Source organism: Aedes albopictus, chromosome 1 (genome assembly GCF_035046485.1).
Source record: "Aedes albopictus strain Foshan chromosome 1, AalbF5, whole genome shotgun sequence".
In the NCBI taxonomy this organism is placed as follows: Eukaryota; Metazoa; Arthropoda; class Insecta; order Diptera; family Culicidae; genus Aedes; species Aedes albopictus.
In genome coordinates this window covers 211,597,793-211,614,133 of record NC_085136.1, presented here as the reverse complement: position 1 = coordinate 211,614,133, position 16,341 = coordinate 211,597,793, and the positions used below count along the sequence as shown (strand labels likewise).

Below are 16,341 nucleotides of genomic sequence, written 5' to 3'. Positions count from 1 at the left end.
TTATCTTCTTCTTCTTCTTTATGGCTCGACGTCCCCACTGAGACTTGGCCTGCCTCGCTTCAACTTAGTGTTCTTTGAGCACTTCCACAGTTATTAATTGAAGGGCTTTCTTTGCCTGCCATCGCATGAATTTGTATATTGTGAGGCAAGTACAATGATACACTATGCCCAGGGAGTCGAGAAAATTTCCCCGACCGGAACGGGAATCGAACCCGCCGTCTCCGGATTGGCGATCCATAGCCTTAACCACTAGACCAACTGGAGACCCTCATGTAAACTTCATGTAAACTTCAATTTAGTCATGTAAACTTAGTGTTATGTTGGTTTAAATGATATACCATGTAAATTTGTGTTATATGTCGTGTAAACACACAGAGTCATGTTTAATTACATGACATATAATAGAAGTTTACATGATATTTTATGACTTTTACATGATATGTCATGTTATCTTCTGTGATATCCCACGCTCCAATCATGTGCATCATATGCCACAGAATTTTACACTTTTTTTCGATCTGTATTTGTGGGATTTGGGAATTCGATAAAACATTCCTTACTGATCATGGAGTTTAGACTACGGGTATATCTTTTTTCATACCCATATTCGTACCCATGAAAGCAATATTTACATGCACAGTTAGAAATTAAGTTCCAGTTCCCTTATCTGCGAGCTAATTGACAAATCAACCGACTGTTATCAATTGACCACCGCAGCTCGTGCTCAGCGCAAATCACGTAGCATATCAGTTAACATCAATTAGCACCAATTGAACCTACAACGATCGATGTCGTCCATTATCAGCTACAGTAGTGCTGTGGTGGCATCATCGGTGTGCCTTGATCGAACCTTCAAATTTGCATTCTGTTCAGCAGTGGTTTGGCGCCAGCGAGCGTAGTTTTATTTATTTTGTTTTCACTGAACCAATCCTAAATCAACACATGCCACATAGTAGTCATTTTGCGAAAAAAAATCTGGTACTGTTCCAAAACCCGTGCAATCAATCTCTCCAGCGTCGTTGAACGTTAAAAATAGTTTTCTTCAAAAACGGCAACCCAAATATCATAAATTGCTGATTGCAATTAGGAATGGTCCCCGTCGTCGTCCGTCACTAGGGTGGAAGGAAAAGGGAACGCGGGCAAGCATTCGTAGAATCATAAATGTATGCATCGAATGACACTGTTCATTAAATATTAAATTCAGCGTGCGGTAGCTACAAAATTGCTGTTTCGATGTGGAACGAGCGGGCCAAACAAGAAGTGCGCGCGCGGGGATAGTAAATAAAATTGTGATTGGTGTCGAAAGATTTGGATCATGATTGAGGCAGAACCTTTGGTGATGCTAAGGTAGTTCGACATGTAGTTGTTCAGGATGTTAGTTGTCACGATTGAACAGTGGAACGTGACACGGGGCTAAGATCAAGGTCAAAGATATTGGTCGCCACGTGTAAACAGGAAGCAGGACAGTTTCGGCTGTACAATAATGTCATACATGTTAATAGATGCAAACTTTTACTCCTGTTTACTAAGCAAATGCTTATGAGTTCAATTACAGAACCTCTTAGTACCAAGGGCTGAAAGTCTCTTTAATAAAGACAAATCAACCTCTTAGTAAAATGCCTTAAATTTCCCGCAAATTCTGCGTTGACAACCTGAATGAAGTATATCAAACATAGCTCTGGTCCTCACAAGTAGTTACCTCATGGTTCCTCTCCAAAAGATGTGTATATCTGGAACAGCTCTGCGCGATCGATACTGTTGTATACCATCTTGAAGCCATCGAAGAAGTATCGACGATAACTTCTCACGAACTCATTCGTTCTAGTTGACAGACGACGGAAGATGATCTGGGATAGCCTTTTGTAGGTGACATTCAGATGATGATCGTAATCGTGGGTCTAACTTGTCGCCTTTCTTTTAGATAGAAAAAATTATCCCTTCCTTCCACTCCTCCAGTAGTTATCTTTTTTCCTACAGATCCTGACATTTAGCCAGTGCAGACAAATAGCCCATTCTCCCGGGTCCATCTTGATCAGCTCAGCTGCAATTTCATCCATACCGGCTGCCTTAGTGTTCTCGAGTTTATAATTAGTATCCTTTAATACAGTCAGCGAGGGATTTGGTTGGTACTGATGAAGTCACTCTCTGCACAAATTCAGGTGTTCGTTGAAGTGCTACTTTCACCTTTCGATCACCTCACGTTAGTCTATTAAGAAGCTCCCAACCTAATCCTGGCACATTTTAGCTCACATCACTAAGCTAGTGTGAGATGCGTTACGCTTCTGGTAAAACTTCCGTGAGAACGGCATAAAAGCTCCATTTCCTCGTACTCTGCACCCTCCAGGCGGCGTGTTTTCTCCCGGAAGAGACGGGTCTGCTGCATCCTCTTTCGTTTGTAACGTTCTAAGCTCTGGCAGGTCTTATGCAGCATGACTGGGCTGAGAACTATCAAATGATAATTTGAAGGGCATTGAGAGGAAGTCCTGAACCTACTACCGTAAACAGAAGTAATTATGTGAGAAAGCGTCTCTTCTACTCAATTTTACGGTGTAATGCATTTGATTTTATTTATCGCTGGGAAGGAAATAATTCAAGATTTATTTTTGTACTGGCTGGCCTAGCCAAAGTCGTTCTGAAGCTTTTAAAGGCGTCCCAATGGGTTTCAGGAGCGTTCCATCGTAATCAGGAACATTTCAAAGGGTTTCAGGGAGTTTCATGACCATTTCTTGGTTCCGATAACCTTCAGGGGCGTTTGATAGCATTTCAGAGGTATTTAATGGGTTTTCAGGGACGTTTAGACTTTTAAAGGCGTTTGAAGGGTTTTCAAAGGGTTTAAAATTAATTACGGAAATTTCAGGGACGTTTCAAAGCATTTCAGGGGCGATTCAAGAGGGTTTAAAGGCGAAATTTAGGAATCCTTTAAAAGGTTCCCCGTGGACAGTGCAGTGATGCGATGATAACTGAGCTACACAGTGCACTGAGTTCACCTTGAACACCGCTGAGATTTCCTGATAAACCCCCTAAAATCCCTTTAAACGCCCCTGAAGCCCTATGGGACCCCCATGAAACGACTATCACGTTGAGGACCTGGGATCGAATCCCACTCCCGACAAACTCACAAAATAGTGAGTTCTTCCTTCGGAAGGGAAGTAAAGCGTGGGTCCCGAGATGAACTAGCCTAGGGCTAAACATCTCGTTAATACAGATAAAAAAAAAAGAAACCGCAGCGATCCTCTAAAACGCCCTGACATCTGCTGGAATGCCTCTCTTCTTCTAACCCATAGGGCTCATCAACAGACACCGTTTCCTCTAAACACAAACCGGACATTCGGGAGAACCGTCGGTTCAACCCAACTTTCTACCATTGGAATCAAGCGGTAGTTCCACCTTTCTTTGGTAAAACTGCTCCACGCGCGCTGCTAATTGCCCATGGAAGCCAACCTGACAGTCCTGTCTATGCCTCTTGTGCTGCGATCGACTGGGTGGGCAATAGTCAATTCCGCTTCCTCGATCAATTCACTGTAGACCTCCAGCGTAATGTCGTCGGCAAGTCCGGTTAATGCCACTTCCATCGTTAACTTAAAACCTCAACACCACGTCGTACATGACATTCTTTTCGAGCACCTTCCCCGCCGTGTCGATCAAGCATATTGGTCTATATGCCGATGGATATCCGGGTGGCTTCCCCGTCTTTGGCAATAGAAGCAGCCACTGCCGCTTCCAGACTTTTGGGAAAACTCGCTCATCCAGGCATTTCTGCATACCGTCTACCCCCGTTGGTTTGAACGACACCTCATGCAAACCAACGGGATTCATTTTTTAATTTGAACTTCTAGTAACCCTGTGGGCGTCGAAAAACACACATATAAGCAGGGGTCAAATTAAAAAGTGTTCAGATTAGATGAGGTCAAACCAACGGGGGTAGACGGATGCAGACCTGAATATCTCAGGAGCTTCTGAAATAGCTACTTTTAAGGGCAGGTTCGAAACTCTGTCCAGACCTGAGGCATTATCTACGCTAGAGCTTTGCTATTTCCACAAGTTCCTCATCGGTGACCCTTTCCTCATCGCTAACCCCAATCCCCGCCTGTCCTACAAAAAGAGGCCAAGGACTAGGATCATGGCGCGAAAAAATGCCCCTGGATTATCCCCTCCAACATCTTTGGATATTGCTCTGTAGGAGCCATTACATCTCTCGTTTTGGCTATCATGATCCTATAGGCATCACCCCACGGATTCGCATTGGCATTCTGACAGAGACCCTCGAAGCAGGCCTTTTTGTTTGCCCTTATCTCGGTCTTGAACGCGGCTTCAACAACGGCGAACACCACCCGCCGTTCGTTTCACTCTTCCTCAGATCGTGCTCGCTGCATCCTAACCCGTAGGCAGGCGCGGCGCAGGTCGCGTCGGTCTACCTGTAAGCCGGTGGCCTCCCATTTCTAGGGTAGACTCGCCTAGGCATGGCCGCATCGCACGCACGCGAGAGCACCGCTACCAGCTCGCCGCCGTCTAAACCAAGTAGGTTTCGCTCACGGCGGAGTGCCTCTCTAAATACCCCTTCGTCGAAGTATGATGTTCTCCACCTGCGAGGGGCTTGGATTTGGCCTAGCCGCCTCTCCCTCTACCCGCTGCCTGCTGTTGTTGTGGTCGATACTGTAGCGAACCGCCAGGTGATCACTGGGAGTGTAGCCATCGTCTACTTTCCAGTTCGAAGTACTTGTTAGGCTATAGGACTACACAAAATAACAACAATAATCGATTCCGCACCGTTCCGACTAAAGGATCTCTTAGTACCGACATTAGCCAGGTCAACATCTAGTATAACCAGTGCCTCTAGCAGGATCTGACTTCGCTGGTTCGTGAAACAGCTCCCCTATTTTGCCTTTATCACCGGCCTTCGCCCAGTCAACAAGGTCGTCATACAGTTCAATATCTGCGTGAACTGTTCGATCGACCACCGCAGAGGCGCATAGCAGCTACAACCCCGTTTACTTTGGTGACCACGAAGCCCTCATTGGTTGTACACATCAATGGGTCCGCTGTGATGGCGATATCCGTCCGCCACTCAGAAACCGCCTGACAAAGCAGTTGCTAAGTTGTGTCACGGTGGTTCAGGTTCAGCTGCGTTACTTGCACTGTGGTTTGTTAACTACGGCTTTCTTGAAGACCTTGATCCACCCGTTGGCTGCCTGTTGTTCACGGATTTGCTGGAACAAATCAAACACGTGGGTGGACTCGTGCAGCCTTGTGTCTTATGGCCTTCGGCGTCGCATTGCCTGCACAGCTTGACAGTCCCATGACTTGTGTTCTGGATTCAGACACCTGAAGCAAACCTCCGGTGGCTTATGCAAGGTCAGCTGGCATACTGATCATCCCACCGTCAGCCTCCTTATGGAACCTGCCGGTCCCTTCTGTAGCCGAACGGGTGCGCTGGCTTCCTGCACCTCGCACTCTTGCCGCAGTGCCGTGACGAGCTCTTCCACGTTGTTTGAGCTCTAGGATCATTTTACCCGTACGAGTACGTCTAATACTACGCAAGTCGAATCTCATATCCCCGAGCTTGGCGCCGCTTCGCATCGCCTTCAAGATGTCCGTGTACTTGAACTGTTTGGTCTTGATGATGAGCGCTTCGGGGTTAGTATACGCCTAGCCTTGCGGGCACCGCCAGATAGCTCCTCACCTGACGGCTGCCTCACCCGCTTCTACGAGTGCTTATCAAAAGCAGTCACATCCGCAACACCTTTTGAGCTTCCTGCGAAAGCGAAGGCTTCCGTCTGGGTAGACTTCGTAACCTTTGCTCCATAGACTTCCGAAGCCATAATAGGGCCGTTTTAATGTCCTTGCTTATGTTGGACTTCGTGGACGCAAAGTCGATGATTTTGCCAAGCTGCTGCACAACCACCTCCATTGCAGACATCCCATCTCGATTTTAGTTAGATGCCTCCATCAACCACGCTCCGTCCACTATCTCTCCCGGCAGGCTAACCGGAGAATAAATCGGAGCTCCGACCCTGGCGTTGCTGCACAATTTCCTACTCCTACTTACTCAATTCTCCTTAACGGAGACCTAGCCGACCCACTTTTCACGAAGGCGTTAGCCTCGCCGGTAGCGGCACCGCTAGATTTTTATTTTTATTTTTGGATTTTTGATACTCATTGTGGATCACTCGTAGGACGGGAAAAGAGGTACATCATGCCAGAGCCCTGCATTAACGCGGTAAGGGATGAAGTACTGGGGTACCCAGGTACCCTAGGCTCCGTTGATGATCGAGCATCTTTTTCACCCCCTCGATCAATGATTACTCGGCACGGGTCCTTGACACCTTAAATTGAGGTTAGCAGTCCCATTCTTAGCCAGTGACTACGCGATTAACTCACAAGCGGGGGGATTCTCCAGGCCCCGGATCTATAATCCCTGCTGCCCCCAGCTGCGACGGAATTGGCTGCTTTCACTGAACTGCAGTATTCCTCTAGCATGACAACATCGAACACATCCTCGAAATTCTGCGCGTATTCTGAAGCGACATCCAGTTGTTTCAATCACTCTAGGTTTTTCCATGGCGGTCGCCTAAAACTTACATTGACGGAATGTTTTGGGCGCAGTTTGACCCTCAACCTATAGTGGTCAGAGTCGATGTTGGCGCCACAATAGATGGTAACGTCGATAATGTCGGAGAAGTGGCGTCCGTCAATCAGAACGTGGTCGGTTTGCGATTCAGTCTGCTGTGCTAATCTCCTGGTGTAATGATAAGGGAGGTTGTGTTGAAAAAAGGTGCTACTCATGGCCATGTTTTTGGAGGCAATTTGGAGGTAATCATCGGTCTGAATTCCTCCGTCTGGCCTACCTGAGCGTTTAGGTGATCGCACTCGCGTACGAGCTGCGCGTAAAACGCATCCTTATATGTGCACGTTGATTATGCTGAAGTTGAAGAATCGACCTGTGATCCTCAACGTGCACATTATTTCGTCGATCGGCCACTAATTGATCACGTGCCTCTGCATATCGCCCATCACGATGAAAACTACTCCCAGCTGCCGTGTGTTTCCGCAGCTCTGGTAGATCTATTCTAGCACGATGCTGAACCCGCGGTTCTTTGGTAGATCGCCGAGTATGCGGGTGCTCCCAATGAAGTTGTTAGATCGGCAGTTCTACGTATCGAGTTTCTAATCGAAGTCGTTTTTGTTCACTGGGATAGTTGCGTTTGCCTTGGTTTGTATTATTCTATTGCTGATTTGTCGTTGCAATGTTACGGCTGACTCGTAGGGCCGGAAATCAACACTCTACTTTCCGGAGGGGTGCACAGTTGATCAGTTGTGCAGAGTCGTTTCCTGGCACTTGGACGACAATCAGTCACCGCTAACATGGGAATCAGACGCTGTTATGAACTGCATCTCTTAAAAAGAACACCCAGCCAACGAAAAATCGATCACATATGCTGTTGAATAGGATGCTAAAGTGGAGGCGATATGCGTACACTTCACACGCGGGTAAATAGAAGCAAGTAGACATCGCGTAGTGTTTGCTCGGTAGACGCTCAGGTTTGCAAAAACAAATCTTGGAGCATTTTGAAGACCGTGGAATGTCAACAAGACAAGGCAAAGTTTACCGGGACAACTCGTAACCTACAACGATTTCGTTGCCCGCCATTCGTCAGCTTACCATAATGTGCAGTGCCCTAAAATCGAACTGCCATTTGTTCACGTGTTCCGGCCAGCTGCGATCGGCGGGGGCAGAGTCGCACGGTACCCATCGCAGAACGTGCTTCAAATTAATGTTTCGGATGGCCCCACAAGCTAGCCAAAACAAGTGACCACCACCGCCGCCGAACGGCCCCAAGTGAAAACAAAGTTTTTTGATGGGGGTTATGAAATGTATTAACACGAACCGCTACCTACTGATGGACTACTATAGGCCTATAGTAGGGGGTGATTTTGTTTTGGTGGGTTACACTAACGGTTGGGATAGTGGATGTCACAAGGCATGGCTGGTGTGCAAGGAATACTAATCAATTAGTCATGGGTTTCCGCTGGTGCCATAATGGGTTATTGATGCTATCACTCTTACTTTCGGTGCAAGGTTATGACTTGTTTAGGGTGATTTACATTCCTTCGGCATTCAGCGGTTAATGGAGTGCTACATAATTTACTACATTCATATGCTAATGATGGGTACAAATTCCTTTTTATGTATCGTGAGATTCAACAGATGAAAAATTCGCTAATGGACATAGTGAGAATGTCTCTAAAATGCTCTTACATACATTGTTTTTTGCTAAGCTGCTACCTTTTAATGGAATGGCGCAAACTGGGGCACATGCTCTTCTATGACACTAAAAGAAATTAACGCGCCTTCATTCCTTCCGAGCTGATATTACATCATCGCCTCACGCCCCAACTTTGCTGAGTCAGCCTGTGGCTCGTATTTATGTCTGCTGCATATCTGCACATTTTGTTTATACTCGACACCGACTGAAGTGTTATCTCACTTTCAATTAAAAGCCGGGAACCGATGTTTGTCTGGGAAGCGATAGTGTACAGAGAAACAAAATCTTCCACGCCACGCCGCGCCATGCTGATAAGAATTCGGAAGGGGGTGGGGACTCCCCTTCCTGTCCGAACAAACAGTTTGTCACAGGATGCGGATACCTGACTATGTTGTCTGAGCAATTAGGCAGCTGCAAGGGTTGGCGGCACAGGTGTCAGACACTATTGTTTAATGTCGATTACTCACGGGTGACCTTATCATGAGTGACACCGGCTGCTTTACAGTACCTATTCTGTTCAGTGACGAATGGAGGTGATACCGGTTGGGGGATGTTCTACTACAGCAGCACGTCTTCGATTGTAGACCTTACTTGCCATCAGGAACAACCCGATATGAGAGATAGCATGACTGGCGCGTGCTTGTGTAATGATCAAAATAGTTTCACACATTTTGCCAAATATGAACATGTACATATTTATCAATTTGGATTTGAAAAGCCTGTTAAGCTGAGATAGCAAACGCGCAGCCAATCATAAATACTATGCTGAGGGTGTATGGGGTCGCGACGTTGACCATAATTTATTTCCAATGATTTGGTCTTGGTCCCTGGAAAGCTATTAGAAAAATCGCACGAAATCGACGCAATGAAAATTAAACAGGAATACAAACTACATTTTCCAATTTGTCGGGTGGTCTTTGGCGTGAAAAGCATACGCTCTAACCATAACAAGACATTCGCTTCACTTGAAAACCATGCGTTAGAAATCCAGAATGTAAGTTAGATAGGTATTTCTATCGGCAACTTCGATTGCCAAAATGACCACTTTTGATGGCCAAGATACGAGTCTTGATTTTTATTGCGCAAAGTATCAATTGAGTCTATTAGTGAGGAAGAGAAAATATGAATGATAAGAATTGATATGAATCAAAAAGACAAGGCGAACGAAGTTGTTTTCGACAAACCAGTTCGATCTGGTAGGATGTGACGCTGATAAGCGAAATGCAGCTGTCCCGAATTTGATTATTCCTCGGAATGAACAGCGGCACGTTTGGATAACAACAATATTGTGAAATCTTATCATAGCGTATGTTCCATTACCGATACGACCCTACAGGAACATAGCCTAAGAAACTCACAAATTTTGGACACAACGTTACGTCAATATATTTCGAACACTTTTATTTATTTTTGCCGTAAGTGTCCTAAAAATAATGGCGTATCTTGTGTACTAAGTATGTACAAGTCCCCTACTTCTCAACTTTGTATGTCTACTATGCATGCCCGTGCGCAAGGGAGGGGTTTTGGGCCCAGACAACCAGGAATCGCAAAAGGATGCATGCTGTACGTCGTATAAAGTACTATTTTAAATCACTATCGCATATATGTACGACTGAGGGACAATTTTCATCGTATATGATGTTATTTTTTAAACTTAAAAAAAAGACACGGACACGTTTAATGCTTCCAGTGAGCTATTTTGCTCTTTGAAGGAAGCACGATACTAGACAACGAACTAGCATGCAACGCCCAGTGCACAGTGGGAAAAATCGACCCAAAAAACGGATCTTTTAACGCCGCTGGTTTCAGTACATGAAGTTGACCGTTTCTGACGTAAAAAATACGAGAAATCGATTGGTGCTAAATTCATTCACCGCACGGCACGGGAAGTGGTCCATTTTGCCCCATTTTGCCCTTTTTTCATACAAGAAGAGATTTAAAATGTACTTTCAAACAACAAGCACGACTGTAGATCGTTGAAAATAGCTGCAGGTATAATAAGAGATTCATAACAACCATAAAAATACAATAAAGATCCTTTCAAATGCTTATTTTGCCACATATGCCCCCACAACTGCTGGAAATTCACACTTTTACCTAATTATGAATGGATTTTTAATGTTACTGATTTGTAGTTGATTTTTTTGGTATAAACAAAAAGCGCTGAATTTATTATCACCAGAATCATCTTCGGGAGTTGTCCAATTTGCCCCATTTTGCCCTATTTTCATAGAAAAAGGAGATTTAAAACGTATTTATAAGAAACAGATACTGCTAAGGAACGTTAAAATTAGTGTTTGGTGCAATTGGCAGCTAACAGTAATCATACTCGTATATGAAAGATCTTTTACCTATTTTACCCTACAAGCCCCAAAAACTGCTGGATGGTAACATTTGTTGTATTGTTTTGTAACATCACTATACATCATGGTTGCAACATTAAGTCATTTTTAATACATACAAATACGGTTTATCGATTAGCTTTAGAACCACGGGAGGGTACAAACAGCTGTCCATTATACTCCAATTCGCCCTGATTTTTTGTCGTCTCATGAATAAATTGATTTCTCGTGTTTGCTTATGTTTCGAATTCATCGACTTCTGGTACTGAAACCAATGTAATCAAAAGGACAGTTATAATATATGACTTTTTTCCAATTCTTGCTTTTGGTGGGGAACTGAGGGCAAAATAAGCATTAATCTTAATCTTTTATGTGGCAAATATGCTCAGAATTGATTAAATGTAGCATCTTTAATATATACATATTGGTACTTTAAGACGGCCTATTTAATCAGTTTTGTTTATATTTGTCACATTTTATAAAATACTTATTATACCCTAATTCCCCATGAGAAGCTAAACTAATTTATTAATTTAATGAATTCATATATTAGCTTATAATTCATTACATAAAAAAGCAAGGCAAATTGGGGTAAAATGGACAGCTGTTTGTACCATTCCGAGAATGATTTTAGTATTAATCGATAAACCGCATTCGTATATATCAAAAATGATCTCATTTATGTTTTGCAATCAGTGACATTGCAAAACCATTCAAAATATGGTATTATCTAGCAGGTTTTGGGGCATGTAGGATAAAATAGGGAAAAGATCTTTCATATACGCACGGTATAATTACTGTTAGCTACCAATTGCACCTAAAATTAATGTTAACGTTCCTTAGTAGTATCTGATTCTTATAAATACATTTTAATTCTCCGTCTATGAAAATAGGGCAAAATGGGGCAAATTGGACAACTCCCGAAGATGATTCTGGTGATAATAGATTTATCGCTTTTGGTTTATGCCAAAAAAAATCAACTTCAAATCAGTAACATTAAAAATCTATTCATAATTAGGTAAAAGTTTGAATTTCCGGCCATTGTTGGGGCATATGGGGCAAAATAAGCACTTGAAAGGATCTTTATTGTATTTTTATGATTGCTATGAACCACTAATTATATATGCACCTATTTTCAACGATCTACAGTTGTGCTTGTTGTTTGAAAGTACATTTTGATTCTATTATTGTATGAAAAAAGTGCAAAATGGGGCAAAATAGACCACTTCCCGTGCCGTGCGGTGAATGAATTTAGCATCAATCGTTTTCTCGTATTTTTTCACGTCAGAAATGGTCAACTTCACGTACCGAAACCAGCGGCGTTAAAAGATCCGTTTTTTGGGTCGATTTTGCCCACTGTGGCAGTGGCACAGCCGAAAACTTTTCCTGACAGCTGCGGCGGGAATCGAACCCGCGCTGCTTAGCACGATGCGACTACAGGCTTGGTGACCTTAGGCGCACGACCACGAAGCCACAAACTTACTGCAAATTAACTTTTATAATGTATGACTACATCGTAAAAGACGATATTCCGATGTTTTGTTGCGACGCACTTTGCTTATTCGCAAAAGCGTTCGTGTGAACTCGCAAAGTGTCAATTGAAGTCGCATAATTACGTACTGCGATGATTATACGACTTCGTTTGGTGCTTTTCTAATTATGACAGTATACTCGCATTGGTGTACAATCTAAATCGCATAAAAGTCTAGTCTAGTCTAGTCTAGTCTACCCATACACAGCCATTCATTGAAAGAATCCTGGAAAATGATAGGATCGACTACTCCTATCATTTTTCTTGTCATTATTAATGGTTGCAGTGCATCAGAGATGCATTACAAGCATTAAAGCGGCCAGGCCTACTGTGCAGCGTTTTTATTGTTTTTTTTTTTGGAATCAGCAAACGGGGACATCTCGTACCAACCGTTCTGTAAAAAGGTAGAATAATATATCACTTCGTTGGGAGTGACTTTGCTAAGAATGTTAATGTCACTCCATGTCTTCTGGAATCCTGGGATGGGGCAACGGTATTTCCCCCGTATGCCCTGGCTCTCACGCCTAGGCTTAAACGCCTCTACTCGCTCTCTGAAACGAGATCAAAAGTTATGGTATGCATCCCTCCCCAAATAAATATTTACCCGTTATATTTAGATGTTATTGATACAGGTTCAAATAAAAGTAAAACAAATCAGAAAGATCTTAGCATGTTGATTCTAATTTGCTACAAATATGCCATTCTATTAGATAAAATTAAAGATACTTCATGACGAAGGGAATACCATAGACTTAATAGTGTTGGGAATACCCTCAAAATTCGATCCAGTAATCAGGAACTGAAGTCATTTGAAAATATCATCATCATTAGAAAATTTATTATATTGAAATGGAGTATAAAAACCCCGTATTATAAGAAACATAAAAGTAAAATAAGCAACCTCTAAGAAAAAGTTTTAAAATCGCAGAAATCAACCCAAAGGCTGTTGCATGGTCGTTTAGCAGCATCATGCCACATCTGTGTACAGCCAGCGAGGCGTTTCCATCACGTGTTGACCAAAAAATGCATTATCAATTACACTTACAAGTGTGTAACTTAAAACAAATCAGAAAGGTCCCAACTAACAATCGCAAGCCGCAAACCAGCATGCATGCTGAATTGTTGCTTTATAATAGTAATGATAGCTGAACTACAATTATGCTGTACACATTACTGTACAAATGTTTTTTTCAATTGAAAAAGTAGCCAATGTTCAACCTTTCGTATCGGTATCAACAATTATAAATTTAAACACTTTTCAAGCGTTTAAATTTATTTTTATTCGACTTGCAGTTTTTTCTTTACAAAATAGTTTAACAAGACCTTTTTCTGCTTCTTGTCAAGTACATGCAAAAATTAGAACATGTATCTGTACAATGTGTTTTTAACAAGTCAAATAAGCGCTTTCGTTTCATCATACTTCGACTCAGTGTACAGGATGAAAAACATGTGTTTTTTACTGAACAGCAGATGAACTAATGTGGTCTTCAGTTGTTAACCATAAACAGAACATTATTCACCACTGCTGAATAGGAGTCAAAGTGTAATCATTATACAACCACGGGAAGTTTATGTTTTGATTTGAGCGCGTCAACTCATCATCTCTAGGATGGCGCAGATAGGAAGGCAAGCGGCTGGCAATCGATGGGTCTCGAGTTCGAATCTTGATTTAGGTAAATGTATTTGTAGTTATTATTTCACAATAGTTGTTCACAGCATAAAGTGTCAATCATAAACTCTCGTAGAAATTGAAAAAAATTGCATTTTATTTTTTTAAATCATTCTTGCAGTAGCTGAATAACAGCTTTACTATCAGTTTGTAAAATGTTTTAAACAACAAACAGTTCAGTTGGTACACAACACTATGCTTTATTGTTTCTCCAAATTTGTGTGAACTAAACCCGAACAAAGGTTGTGCCTGAAAATTATCCAAATGTTATTCAGCACCATGCTGAATTAATTCGTCGTAAAGGTGCTTGTAAAAAGAGTAATTGTTAGTTGGGGTCTCACCGGTTTTTTCTGATGATCTTCTAAAAGATGCTGGTACGGCGTCAATCCTGATCCCCAACATTCTATCGGCAACATGATGAGCCAGAGTTTTCCGGATCCACTTGATCTTCCATCAGGATGCTCCACAATAAATCCTCATTCAATCCTACAGTCAATCTACTCTTTCTCCTTGAGCCGTATCTTCTTCAGATGTAACTCCCGCAAACCTGACATTCGGATGTTCCTTCTCCTGCTTTTTTGGCTTATTGTGGACTATCGGTGGATATTGAAATGGTCCTAGTCGACGGAACCAGACTCTTTGCTAGCCTTGAATAGATGAATTGCACCTTCCAAAACTATGTTCAAGCTTCCTCTTTCAACTGGCAGCTGCGCAGACGTAAAAACTCCAATGATTACTTCAACAGCGGGAACTTCCGGTGATTTGGTTGTCCGATTTTCCTATTATGTTTTGATTTTAAACTGGGAAAAATTGACGCACCGAGAAAACTTTGCGTCTGCTTTCTCGTACAATCTAAATCGCATAAAAGTGAAAATAAACTCGTTCAAATGTACATACAAACACGCAAAAGCTAGAATCGTTAACGTTGGCATATTGCGATGTGATATGTGATAACAATGAAAAAGGTTCTGTTGGAGTATCAAAAAGCTAAAAAAAGTGAAAAGTCATCATTATGGTTACAAAACAAGGTACAAAGTCATCATTTTTGTTTTGTTGACCTTATAATTAACAATGGGTGGTGCTGGCAAGAGAGGAGTAGTGGTAACTGTGTGGAAAATCATGCTACATCATTTTGATTTCCAAAGAGCCTGCCGAACAAGTACAGCGCACGGAAACCAAGTGCATTCCAACAAGCATTGAGGTGAGTTAGAATGACATGACATTTAATCAGTGTGTTTCATTAGTAGTGTTTGGTGCTAAGTGTGAAGGGCGGCTCAATAATCCAAAGGTTATTAGTTCGATACTTAGGTGACAAGATTTTTTAAATTTCGAATATTTTTAAGTCGTATAAGGTGCTATAATACGTCGCAATAGTGCATACCGTACATCGCATAAGATATCGCTTCAAGTCATCTATATATATAAAAATGCAGTGGCATACGTGGGACCGCGCATAACTTGCGAACGAATGGTCCGATTTGGGTCGTCTAAGTTTTGTTCTGTTAGTTTTCACCCAAGGAAGGTTTATGAGGCCTAAAACATGGGAAAATTGAGAGTTTTTGAAAATCGGGTTTCCATACATTTTGAACGGGGATTTGGGCGCTTGGCTAGGCACTTGAAACGTCAAAAAACGCAGTAGGCAAGACAAAGTTTGCCGGGGACAGCTAGTATAGCGTAATTTTTTTACCGTCAATGCACGTATAGCGCCTCCACTTTTGTACGCATAAGGGACTTTTACTGCATCTTATGTGACGTAACTCTATCGCATAAAAGTACGTATAACATGAACATGAACTTCATTATACGTGCAAATTGGTTGTCTGGGGGGGGGGGGGGGTTAAGGACAGACTTGTTAGAATCCCAAGATGGCCGCCACAATGGCCGACTTTGGCACCTACTCACGATTTCGAGGGCACAAATCTCTTCGTAAACAAAAGCAGCACATTTGATATTCTTATTTTAAGCTTATTAAAAGTGAGCAAGAATAGAATAATGAAATGCACTGTTGTTTGAAGCTTGCTTCTTGAGATTTGTGCGTTTTAAGTTCTCATGCACCATTGAAGCGGGATTTCAAGACGTTTGTCCTTAAACCCCTTCCTTTGCCGATGATCCATACACCCTTTACTAAAATCAAGAAAAAACCCTCCCTTGTCGCCTTCTCTGTGCACTGGCCTGCTACTATGAGTACTTCCATAGTATTGGTCCACTTCGGCTGTAAGGCTTTGTCGCTAATTAGGTCATTAATATAGACCCTGTATACATCTAATGAGGGCTGCAATACGGTGAGTCGATAAGGAGAGCGTCGAACATAGCTCTGGTACTTACAAGTTGCTGCCTCATGCTTCCACGGGTCAAGCGATGACAAAGACCGTCAGCTAAGAGTTGTGTGTTTAGATTGTAGTGTAATTCAGCTAGATTTAGGAGGTACGTCCCGAGCGTCTGTTCACCAAGGAGGTGCGGCTCAAACAGCGTCTGTTCTGGCATCCAGCAGCTGAGTTTTAAATGCTCCTCCATCGGAAGCTATAGTGCTCCACT

General features: G+C 42.6%; 1 protein-coding gene across 1 annotated transcript in view; it reads left to right on the top strand.

Moving 5' to 3' along the window:
- LOC109430324 (acyl-CoA Delta-9 desaturase) overlaps nucleotides 1–16,341 on the top strand; it is a 49,337-nt gene that overhangs the window by 21,202 nt on the left and 11,794 nt on the right. The window lies entirely within an intron of this gene.